The 11,139-nt window shown below is 44.5% G+C and overlaps 1 long non-coding RNA gene across 1 annotated transcript; it reads left to right on the forward strand.

Annotated features, from left to right (window-relative positions):
• Window positions 1-315: 315 nt before the first annotated feature.
• Window positions 316-4,892, forward strand: LOC144107000 (uncharacterized). Its single transcript, XR_013309181.1, has 3 exons — window positions 316-401; window positions 3,328-3,375; window positions 4,869-4,892. It is a non-coding gene; the product is annotated as an uncharacterized LOC144107000 (long non-coding RNA).
• The last annotated feature ends 6,247 nt before the right edge of the window (window positions 4,893-11,139 follow it).

Here is an 11,139-nt window from a genome sequence, read left to right on the forward strand (position 1 = left end):
TGACCTTCGAATATATTGACTGTTATAGTGAAATCTTGCGAAAATTGCGCTCATATACGGTTTGACGCTCAAAAATGATTTCATCCAGATTTGCTGGTTATGTTAAACTTTCAGAACAACTCATTAGCAAGTGCATATGCGACTGCGTTGTGGTGAGCATTGGCGAGGCCGAGGTTTTTGTCTGACTGGTCGGGGGCGCTGACTGGGCTTTCAAATGTCCGGCGCCAGTCGGTGCTTATGCATATTTTTGCGTGCGCAGGAAAAACACCTTGCAAAGCGATTACAGCAGTGCCTGTTTGATCGGTTGCAATGCAGGGAGAGGAAGAGACTGAAGTGCATTCTTCAATTTCTTTGCATCCTGCTCCTCCTCCTCCTCATCTCTATTATCCTGATATTTTGTCGTAAGTAGCTGCATATCTTCTTTAAAGCGTTGTGTGTAAGAACACAGATTGGAAAGAGCTGCTATCGAAGCGCGACACTTATCTCGCGTGAGAGGAAACACTCAGCCAAAGTATATAGCGCTCCCTATACTTGCTCTTTAAATAAGGCTGCAGACCGCGCGATTTTTTCCCCAAACTTGTAGCAACCATGCTTTAGAGGACCATCAGCTCTAAGTTAGACAGGTTCAACAGGCTGTACACAGTCTTCTGTTCAAGCCCAAAAGAAGCGTGTATGCTGTCTTATGGAAGCCTTATCTTTTTTATTCAAAGTTTACGTGCCGTGAACGAAATTATGCAGGGCAGACCTGCAGTCTGAGTGATCAATTTGAAGCGACAGCTTCACTACGAAATCTCGTGCTTCGATCGCCGCGTGTCTAGTTTTCATCTTCAGCTAAGTTAGAGGTCAAAACCAAAAAGAGAAAAACAGAAATTTAATCAATATTCATGACCGGCGGTCGAACACGCGGCTGCGCGAACAGATCTCTTTCAAGGGCCACTCAGCGAGACCACCAGGCTATCGCTGCACTCAGCACACCGTGTCAAACTGCACTGTACACTCGCGCTCAGCATTAGAGAGCGTTGTCTTCATCAAGTTACATCTGCTCCATCCTGTGGCACTACCTACTCTACGTCGTCCTCTACGTACCACAAATTAGAGCTTTCGCTTCGATTCTGATGTAGTAAACACTCTGATGTGGTTTTTCTTTATTGGCATCCAGCATTTGGTCGAATTCTCTGGACGATTAAGTTTCTGTTAAGTGGAGTTGTAAATTGATATTATGCATAGATATTATGCATAGAAGTAAGACATGCTTATTAGGAGGCAGTTTGTCTCATTCTGAGTAGTTCTGTTTTTAAAATTCCTGTTACCCTCCTTAAATTTTGAGTCGCGTAGTACCCACAGTAAAAATTTATCTTTAGAATTTTGAAAGCGATATTATCCTCGGGGCCATGGCCCAAAATATTTCGGCTAGATCGTTCCAAAATACATGCCCTTTCGAGAAACTTGCACCCAGAGCAACCTCACACTGCACGTATCTTGTCGAAAAAGCCAAAGCTTGTGTGGCCAGAGCGCTGCAGCCAACCTCTTTTTCGAAATTCACAAGTCTTATGGATATAGCTTAGGGTAAGATACACGCCTCTCGATAATTAAGGAGCCTATGAGAAAATGAGGACAATTCCGGATTGCCGCACATAGCTGGAGGCTAGAGTGCTGGTCTCGGTTGAAGCTGCTGCCTCCGGCTGGCTGTCGCGTCCTGCTGCCTCCTGCATTGGCCTCCGCGGCTCATCAGTAAATGCCCTCTTCAAGCCTAGCCTAAAGTCTTTAGGGTCTCGCATTCGACTCAGGCATTATTACGTACTTCACATGCTGGCTCTACAAGTCCTGTGGCGGTATCTACCAGCCCGGCGAGTTACTAGCTCCAGTCGCGCGAGTCTCCCTCACACACTTTTCTCTGTTGGTATTGCACCACGTCAGAATGTGCTTACACACTCCAGTTTCACAAATATTCAGATGAAACACCCTAGTGTAGTTCGACGCGGGGAGCGTCTTGCGTGGTCTCGTTGCTCTGTGCGTACCCAGTAGGTTGGCCATGCCATCACGTCGTCTAAAAGGGCTCGGGCGCTGTTAGGCCACTACTAAGGAGTGTTTGCTCATCCTAATTCTTGCTGCGCATCATTCTTTCGTGGCGAGACCCAGGCCTGAATACCTCTGATAGTGGAATACTCGTGTTCAGAGTATTTTCTCCCTGACGCTCATCCAGTCCACTTCCATATCATTGATTCTTGCCCTCCCTTTGCAAGTTGGCACCGCAAAATTCCGTGGACAGTAGAGATTTAGTGGAATAGTTTAACTTCACATAGCCGTTTCTTCGCTCTCCCAAGCCATTCTTGGTATTGGCAGAGTCCTTAAAACAAATGGTCATGAAATAGCCCCCAGCAGTTTGGTTTGCCTACACAAGCGGACCACCGCCTAACAAAGCGGCGAGCGCTAGACCGCGTAGAAGTTTTATAGCGTGGCTGTGCTGGAAAATTTGCGGAGGTCCTGTTTCTGCTTTAGTTTTGTTTGTCTAGAGCACTTGAAACTTACGTGGAGAAGCGCTGCCGTCAGTTCCCTTCTCTGCTGCCGTCCTAATCAACGTAAAATATACCTGTCTTTCACTTATCGGTTACCATGTATTTAAACCACTTAAGTTTTAATGACAGTGTTTTTAAATATCAGCCTATAAGTACCTTCCGTATCTTCGAAAAGAAAGCTAGATGTAGAGTTCTCAAATTTGAATCCGCATGTGAGTAGAAGAGGCATTTGGAAGTGGTTTAGTTTGCCTAGCCGCAATTGATCCTGGCACCAATTTCTAGCCTAGCATTACAGAAGGCACCGTATGCTTGGGAGCGGCTTTCCTGTTCAGGCATTGGCTATTTGCGCTTGCTTACCTCATTTCTGGTTTGACTCGGCTGCAAAGCATTGATTTAGAACGCGCCACGTGCGTCGACGGCGAGCTTTTTCTGTCATAATAAAAAACTTATATCATCCGCTGGCATGATATATAAACCGAGCAAATCAGTGCTCACAATCTAGACAAATGACTCCCTAGCACATCCAGTAAAATGAATCGCAGGGATGATACCGAGCATTTTTAACGGCCCTTACTAAAACGTCGCCCAATTTGATTAAATTATCTTCGCTGCTAAGTGGCACTCTTGCATGTAATTAATTGGAGTCTTCACCGGTATAATGACTGCGGAGCTTCGTTAGAGTTCATTTGGCCAATGAAGTATCACTTGTCACCTGCTACTTAGCCTTAGTTGCGCAATTGCTTGTGCTGAATTTCGTTACATGCCTGGTAGGCATAAAAAGCGATAAATTAATCTCATTTTTTTAATGCAGTGTCGCCCTCACCACCAAACGACAGACAACCCACGACTATGACTGAAGGTAAACACATATTGTGTCTCGGTATATGAGTTATCGGAGTGAACAACCTTTTTGCTCTGTCTAGCAAGAAAAATTACATAACCGTACAAGATTCTCATCATTCGTATTAATGTGGGTACCATCTCCTTTCTCTGTTGTAATACGGTAATTACCACGCGCTTATCAGTGTAGCTTAAGTACTGAAATGGTCGGCGAATTCAGAATTGTCAATACAAGCAGTAACTAGGTTTAAGTAAACGTCTAGACATGTCAGTTTTATTAAGAATATATAGGGGGCAAAAATTAATGAAAACAATGACATTTGTTGTCTTTTTCTTTTATATGTGCTAATGACGCTTTCCCACCGATGATCCGTTGCTTGTCATGTAACGGGGACCTCGGTCAGCGCTTAAAAGGCGGCAAAACAAGGGCGTTGAAACAGTGTCCTAGGTCTGTCAGTGTCAGCAGGCTCCTGCTCTGAGGGGTCGCAATGCGACTAGGCTAATGCCCTTCACAATGGCCCCAGGGAGAGCAGGAGTTATCCTTGAAGACTCATGGTGCCCACTTCACAACCGGCTCATAGTGCGGTTTGAAGCGTTGGACATGCGCAGTGCCGCGACCATGTCGCCGGAGATCGGCAGACGGCGTGAGGGGCTCAATAATGTAGTTGCCTGGGGATGTGCGATCCGGGACGTGGAATGGGCCATAGTATTTTTAAAGAAAATTCTTGGAGAGGCCGGGAGCACTGGAGGAGATCCATAGCCAGACGAGCGACAGGGAAGGGAAAGACGTGTCAAACAGACCTTCGTCATGGCGCTGTTTTTGGCGCCCTTGAGTGTCGGTCGTGAGCTTCCATGCAATCTGCAGGGAAGAACTGTGTCAATGGGAGCGAATGCATTCCGGCCGTAAGTCAAGAAAAATGGGGAAAAACCGGTCATGGAATGTGTAGCAGTGTTGTAGGCGCCCGTAATATAAAGTAGATCGAGGTCCCAGTTCGTCTTGGGACCCTGACAGACCAGGGTCCACAGGATCCCGCTGTGTCCGATCGCAATGCGGCTAGGCTAACGCCGTTCTTCTCTTTCAGAGTCATTTAAATGAGCACATGTATCGGATCCTCATTCATATTATAGAATTCTGAGTACTGATAGAATCCACGTACCACACCGGTCTTCAGATACTCTGCCTCGAACTAGTCGGCTTACCCCGCTTAATTTTTCACTGAGGACAGTGTACAAAAAAAAGGCCCGGCATAATGCAGTCCTTTATGAGACGAGTTTAAGGTGCCAACGATGTGGACTAGCAGTTGCTGCCCACCCAAACGTTTGGTTTTTACTTTCGCCTATCGAAATCAATAAAGGCTGTTAACACTCAAGGGATCAGTTTTGCGCCATTTTGACTGCTTTGTTAAAGCTTTTGTGCACCTCTAGTCGATTCAATCTAAAATTCCAACTATTTTAAGGTAATTTGTTTTACTATTCATGAATATAAGGGCCTCAATACTGTATTTTTTGCAGGCCCAATAACATCGGAAACTAAAGGTACGGTTTTCTTTATGTAGTGAAAATTCCGTAGTTCCATTGCTCCAGCGCTTTGAATGCCGTATATTATTATCATCACAGCACTTTAAAGAAAGAGGGTAATACCTACGAGCTATATTGATAAGCATGATTTCGCTTGTGACCAGTGTTGTTGGTACTAGGACGGAAAGAAGTGTTGGTCTGTGCAAAGTCAATACGAACTGAACAGCGATTAAACAGCTAGGTAGGCGGGGAAGGTCCCGCATGCTGTACTGGGACGCATGTGCTCATGCTTATTCCTGTACGACTTGAACTAAGCAGTGACATGAAGCATTCTGCCGTTTGCTAAAAACGGCATAGCGAGAACAGAAAATAACCGGTATTGAAATAGCCTGCGAAGCAAAAAAAAGGGGTGGCCGACAGAAAGTTCGGCACCAAGCTCGCATTTCAAACCCTTCAGGGAATGCTTCGCTTAAGCCATATAGGCCGGCGTTCTTCCGTGGAAACACCCCTGGTTGCCCATTGCCCTGCCCTTGACATGGCCCACCCACTGCATAGCAGCCAACCTCTTGGTCCTTCCTGTGGCAGCCATCGTCCACTTGCGCACTTCTCCACTAATAACCTGCAAAGCCAGTGAGGAACCAGCAATCTCCACCCTCTTTCCTCTCGCGCTTCCTCTTCCCCCTCTACCTTAAATGTAGAGGGGGTTTCGCTGGAATTAGACTCATTGCGAAAGTACGTTGCGTAAGTTTAAGTAAACTAATTTATCACGTAATTATGGTCTTCCGACTGGCGCCGTACAGTCAACAATAGAATGCAGGGCTACATTGTCTGAACCAAGGTTCACATTTTTGGCTGTGAAAACCGGAATCCTGCGTTCAGCCAGGAACACAGATGCAGAGTTCTACACGCGACAGAAAACAAGTGTCTCGCCTTCTAATAGCTAGTACACGTCGCTACTGTGGTGGAGGGAAACGTGAGACATTTTGCGGAAATTAACAAATGCAAACTCGTCACCCTGAGGGAGATATCAAAGCACTTATGAAGGAAGTCGCAGTAGAGTTGCAGTTTACAATGATTCCAAAGCAATTGTTCCTAACACATCCGCAAGGCGAAAATATCCACTTATTTACGACGCTTACTGAATGGTAATACTGAGTAGTACTGAATAGTAATAGTAGCAGAAATCATCCTGGGAAGGTTCCAAGGCTAAAAGCTTTTGGAACTGCTTTAACCCTGGGATGTACACGAACGATGAGTGCGACTCGCGTGCGGAGAAGCGTTGTCCTTGGGAGAACTGACTTCACCGAAAGTAACAAGCGCGTGCACCAGGCACTATTGAGGCAGCAGGTCTTTGTCCAGCGGAAGTGAATACTAATTTTGAAATGCAAGCAGTCTGATTAGGCTAAGTACGTCATAAAACGTTTTATATCTCGTACGGCCACTGCTTAAGGTTAGAAATGAGAATACAGAAGTCATGTAAGGATACACTAGCAGCGACTGGGAATGCTTTTGTTCTCTTAATGCTTTCGTTCAATAAATCGGGCCTTATTTGGGACGAGTATACTTTGAGGGGAAGATCAACAACGGGAGTTGGAGGTGCAACAGCAAGCACTGCCGCCATGCTTCCACTTTTTCGCAACATGAGTCATGAAGCGTTCGTCAGCCCTAAGTGCATTTTACTGTAGAGCCCATCCGGCACTCGTAGCGCCGATTTTGCGAATTTAGATACAACACTGATGTATTTGACTTACGGTAATTTACAAGATGCCGCGTAATATAACTCAAGAAGCCATATTTGAGACTTCGTGACTACGCTGAAGCTGAGAATGAATGTCGCACCTCGAAAACACGCATATTGTCGCCTAGTGGTCTTTCTATAGTGGAGCTGCCGCAGTCTCCCAGATGTTATGCCGCTCGGCTGGTAGTCGTAGTTTACGGAGCCCTCCACTACGGCGTCCTCCACAGCCTGAGTCACTTTGGTGCGCTAACCCTCCATGAACTGTGCATCATTTCTATAGTGGAATAAAGTGTAATGTCTGGAACCAACACATGAATGATCTGTATTGAGTTTCTTATCTCCTGATTAGGCGAGTTTCTTATGAACTGTATGTTCAGGCTTACTCAACTGTATCTAGACGGCACGTTCAGAAATCCTCGAAATTGAGAGACCCATTAGCCTTATTTAGGCATAACAGTGTAGTCCTTGTAGTCATTGCTTAGATGGGATTACGGCCGGTTCAAATGTGGGGTTGCGATGTCCCCCAGGTGGTCCAAATTATTCCGAAGCCCTCCACCACGGCACCTGTTTCTTCTTTTGTTCTTTCACTCTCTACTTTATTCCTTCCTTTATGGCGTGGTTCATGTGTCCGCTGAGATGTGAGGAAGATACTGCGCTGTTTGTTTTCCCCAATAACAAATTTATTTAATAACCATTTTGAATCTAATCAGTGCCCTCTTAACAATTGACGGAACCCGAGACAAGCGCTTGTCGTCTTCACGGCTGCCGCCACATGGCAGATGACTTTGAATGTTCAAAAACATCGCGTGGACCTCATCCAAAACATAAGGATGAATAATTCTCTATCCACCTTAAAATTCCTATTCCTTCACATCTGAGGTTCCGGGTTCCTCGTTTAGTCTGAATTCTTGCAAACATTGCGTCCGATTTATACAAGGAAGGTAGTTACTCCACATCTCACCAGGTCGGGCATGAAGTATGACCTGTAGGAAGTTGTACGCCCAGCTTGAGTTGCATTTTTCATTACGACTATTTGATATTCCAAAGCACCCATACACAAGATTTAAGAACACCACAAATGGTTTAAAAAAATTAACTGCACCACCCAGCTATAATTGCTACCTAGAATATTATGCGGTCTCTGGTTGTAGGTAAGCTAGTGTATATTTCGAGTCTATCCTAAGAGCGATTAAATTCTAATGTCTTTCTAGATCACGACTCCACCGTTAAAACATCAAGGGATTTTGAGGAAGGTGACGGTATGTTGACTTCTTCATGAGCATGCCGTAAGAACGTATCAAAACGTATGGGAACTCATTTATGGAGTACAGTAAAGCAATCAAACGCAGTGTCATCATTATTTATAATTCGGCACAACCGCTTGTCCTTCCCGTAGCTACCACTACGTTGCGCAAGGCTTTGAACACTCAACTATAACGCGTGAACATTATCCATGCCATAACAGAATTATAGAGTTGCTTGAGAATGGAACGTGAAAGGTCAACAGTCCCTAATTCTTGATGTTATAGAAAGCTTTACAGCGTCAAGACAGTTCACTGCCTGTTAGGAGGTAACTAACCTTCGTAGTTCAGGTCTGTAACTGCAATGTCGCATGTAATTACATTTAAAAAAATGTTGTCATCAGAAATGTTAAGATTTCACGTGCCACCTTCGAAGTGGGGTCAGCCCGCGCTTTTCTGAATTTATATCTGGGCATTGAAACACGTAAGGCTTTCAAACACGTACGTAATTAACTTTTTATAAACAAATGAATACCGAACTGCACATGGTCTTACATTCTTAATACACATAAAGCAAATAAGCCTTTTTTGATCTATGGATTATAGCGGTCACATAAAAAATTTGTAAAAAGCCCTCGGCACTGAAGCTCAACAAATTTTTGCTATTACGACGAGTTGCGTGCACTGGAGAGGTTGCTTTGCCTGCAAGCTTCTCTAAAGCGCATGTATTTTGACGCGATGCAGGCAATACTTAGGTAAGACTGATAAGGATATTACTTGGGTGGGCTGCACACCTCTGAATAAAGAAGCCAAACTGTAATATTTAGAAAGTGAATTATTTCATATCAGTTAACCAGCCTGGTACTTCATAAGAGTTCTGATGTACTACGGCAGTGGCAATGCTATATTAAAAAAAAGCGCTGTTCTAACTCAATGTCTATTTTTAAAACTGTGTAAAGTCTCAGATGAAACACCCTGTAATTTTCTTAAGAGAATTACATCCTGAACGACGAGATAGCATGCGTTCTATTAATTGCGCAGCTCGTTAATTTAGTCAACATTGACTGTTTTTATTGTTTTTATAGATATTACCGAACTACCTACCTCAACTACAGGTGAGCCTTATTTTAGCAATATACACAGGAAGTGACACGGTGTCAAAATTTCCAGATGAACATCAAGTTCCACTGCTTTATTTAGTAAGCGTTTGGGAACCACGCATAATATTCATGTGGAGTATTTACAAACAACACACTCGAGCCATTTTAAGTTACTACCTACAGTTCCTAAAAATGCAGTGCTGCGTTTCTTTCTCAAACAAGTGTTTCTCAAACAAATCAGTGTCCAAGCTTGCTAGCCATTCTCCTGTCATCTTAATGAGAAAATTTCAAGTATCGAGTGTCATTGTTTGTCGTCCCAAAGTTTTATCTTAGAAATTGCAGCCTACCGGCAGGTAGTTGAGTTAACCAGCGGGAATCCTTGGTAGCGCTAAATATTAACGTTTGGTTACAGGTTTAAGGCTAAATGATAGATCGCGGAATTTGGTGCCAACGATAACGCAGGAGAACGCAGTTAACACAATTTGTAAATCAAAGCTGTCGTTCAGATTACAACTCGCGCACAGAACAGACTCGTGACATGGGTCGGAAGTGGTATAGCCCCTTTTAAGGCAGGGGACTGCCGTTCAAAAAAAAAAAATAGTCGGAAGGAATTGTCTCGCTTCTCGTGCACACCTCAGTCACGCTGTGAAGAAAGTTATGAAGGAGGTGTGACAAGGAGAAAAAGATGTGCCCTAACGGAGGCCTTCATAAGTTTTTCAAACAAATATGAGTCTCGCACAGGCACTGTGCAGCACACAGCTGCCCTATGCGTGTCTCCATCCTCAAAAAGCGCTTATAAGTGTATTCCTATATCATACTGGGGATTAATATCATAATATATTATGAAAAGCAGTAACTGCTGCTAGTCGCACTACTTATTTCCGGCACAAGTTTTCTCCGCTCCGCATAATGAACACTATAAACCTCGTCGTTTACTCCAAAACGCAAGCGAATTTCTTTGGCGTCGCCGGTCTGCGCTCGGAAAATCTCTTGCTTCTTTAGAAAGGTTGACTATTAATTTTGGTGCCGATCCGCCGCGACGGCTCAGTGGTTAGCACGCACGGTTAATTAGGCTGAGAACCGGCGTTCTTGTCTGACGCAACGGACGCGTTTCGACGGAGGCGAACCACGAAAGGCGGCCGCGTGGTGTCGGATTGTGTGCATGGTAGAGAAACCATGTTGGTAGAAATTATTTCGAAGCAAACCACTACGGCAACTTTATCTCATTCGCATTTCGAACTTTTTTAAAGTGACTTTGCTTGTGATGTAGGATCTGTTAGCCTTTTCACCATCTACTACAATTACACAATTCTCTCCATGCCACAAAATCCACTTGTTGAGGGAGCGTTCTCACATATTTCAGTTTTTAAAGGAAAAATCTCTGCAGATTAGGTAGATCCGCTGCTTAGGCGCCTATAGTTTTCAAGCTGGGAATGAGCGAAAAAATCGCAAGGCGAAGTCGCAAGGACGTGAATGCATAACCTGACCTTCGTTGCCTCCTCAGGCTGACGCTTGTTGCTCCAACCTTAAATCCACGTGACATGCTCCGTGATGTGACATGTACTGGTGGGCATTGGTGTGCTGGTTTCAAAGTCGCGTATTCCGGCCAAAACTACTATTGCTAAATGGAAAATCCAGTCTTATCCGCGATTTACCTGGTTAAGGTAAATGAACATTAGGTGCGACAAAAAGGTATTTCCTGCATTTGTGCCTCGGCTTTCATCTTGCGATAAGCCATCTGAGCTCCTCGTTGAGTCTTCGTTGCCTCTATTCTGAAACTCTGCAGTCAATTGGTAGTCAACATTTAACTGTAGGTCCCCAGAAACTTCATCATTCACCTCTTAGATCTCGCCCTTATCGCGCTTCTATCTTCTTTCTCGCTTTTCCTGTTTTTCGCCCTGCATGTGTTTCCGCGTCCCGTTTAGCAAAGCTATATTGCCTGCGACTATGTGCTTCGGCTTGGTGCCTCGCTCTATCCACTGAATCGGTGTACTCATGTTGGCGCGCCTTTTGCGTTGCTGTTCACCTCACCGTGGCATTCTTTCTTGCTTTGTAATCTTTGGTCGGATGGGCTTTATAATTTTTCGATTGCTGCATTTCTTTCTTCAGACGTCATCTATGGTAATTAATTTGGCGTCTGCATGTGCACGCAGCCGCCTTACTCGCTCTGCATCTTCACACCTTTT

The sequence above is a fragment of the Amblyomma americanum genome, chromosome 10 (genome assembly GCF_052857255.1).
Source record: "Amblyomma americanum isolate KBUSLIRL-KWMA chromosome 10, ASM5285725v1, whole genome shotgun sequence".
NCBI lineage: Eukaryota > Metazoa > Arthropoda > Arachnida > Ixodida > Ixodidae > Amblyomma > Amblyomma americanum.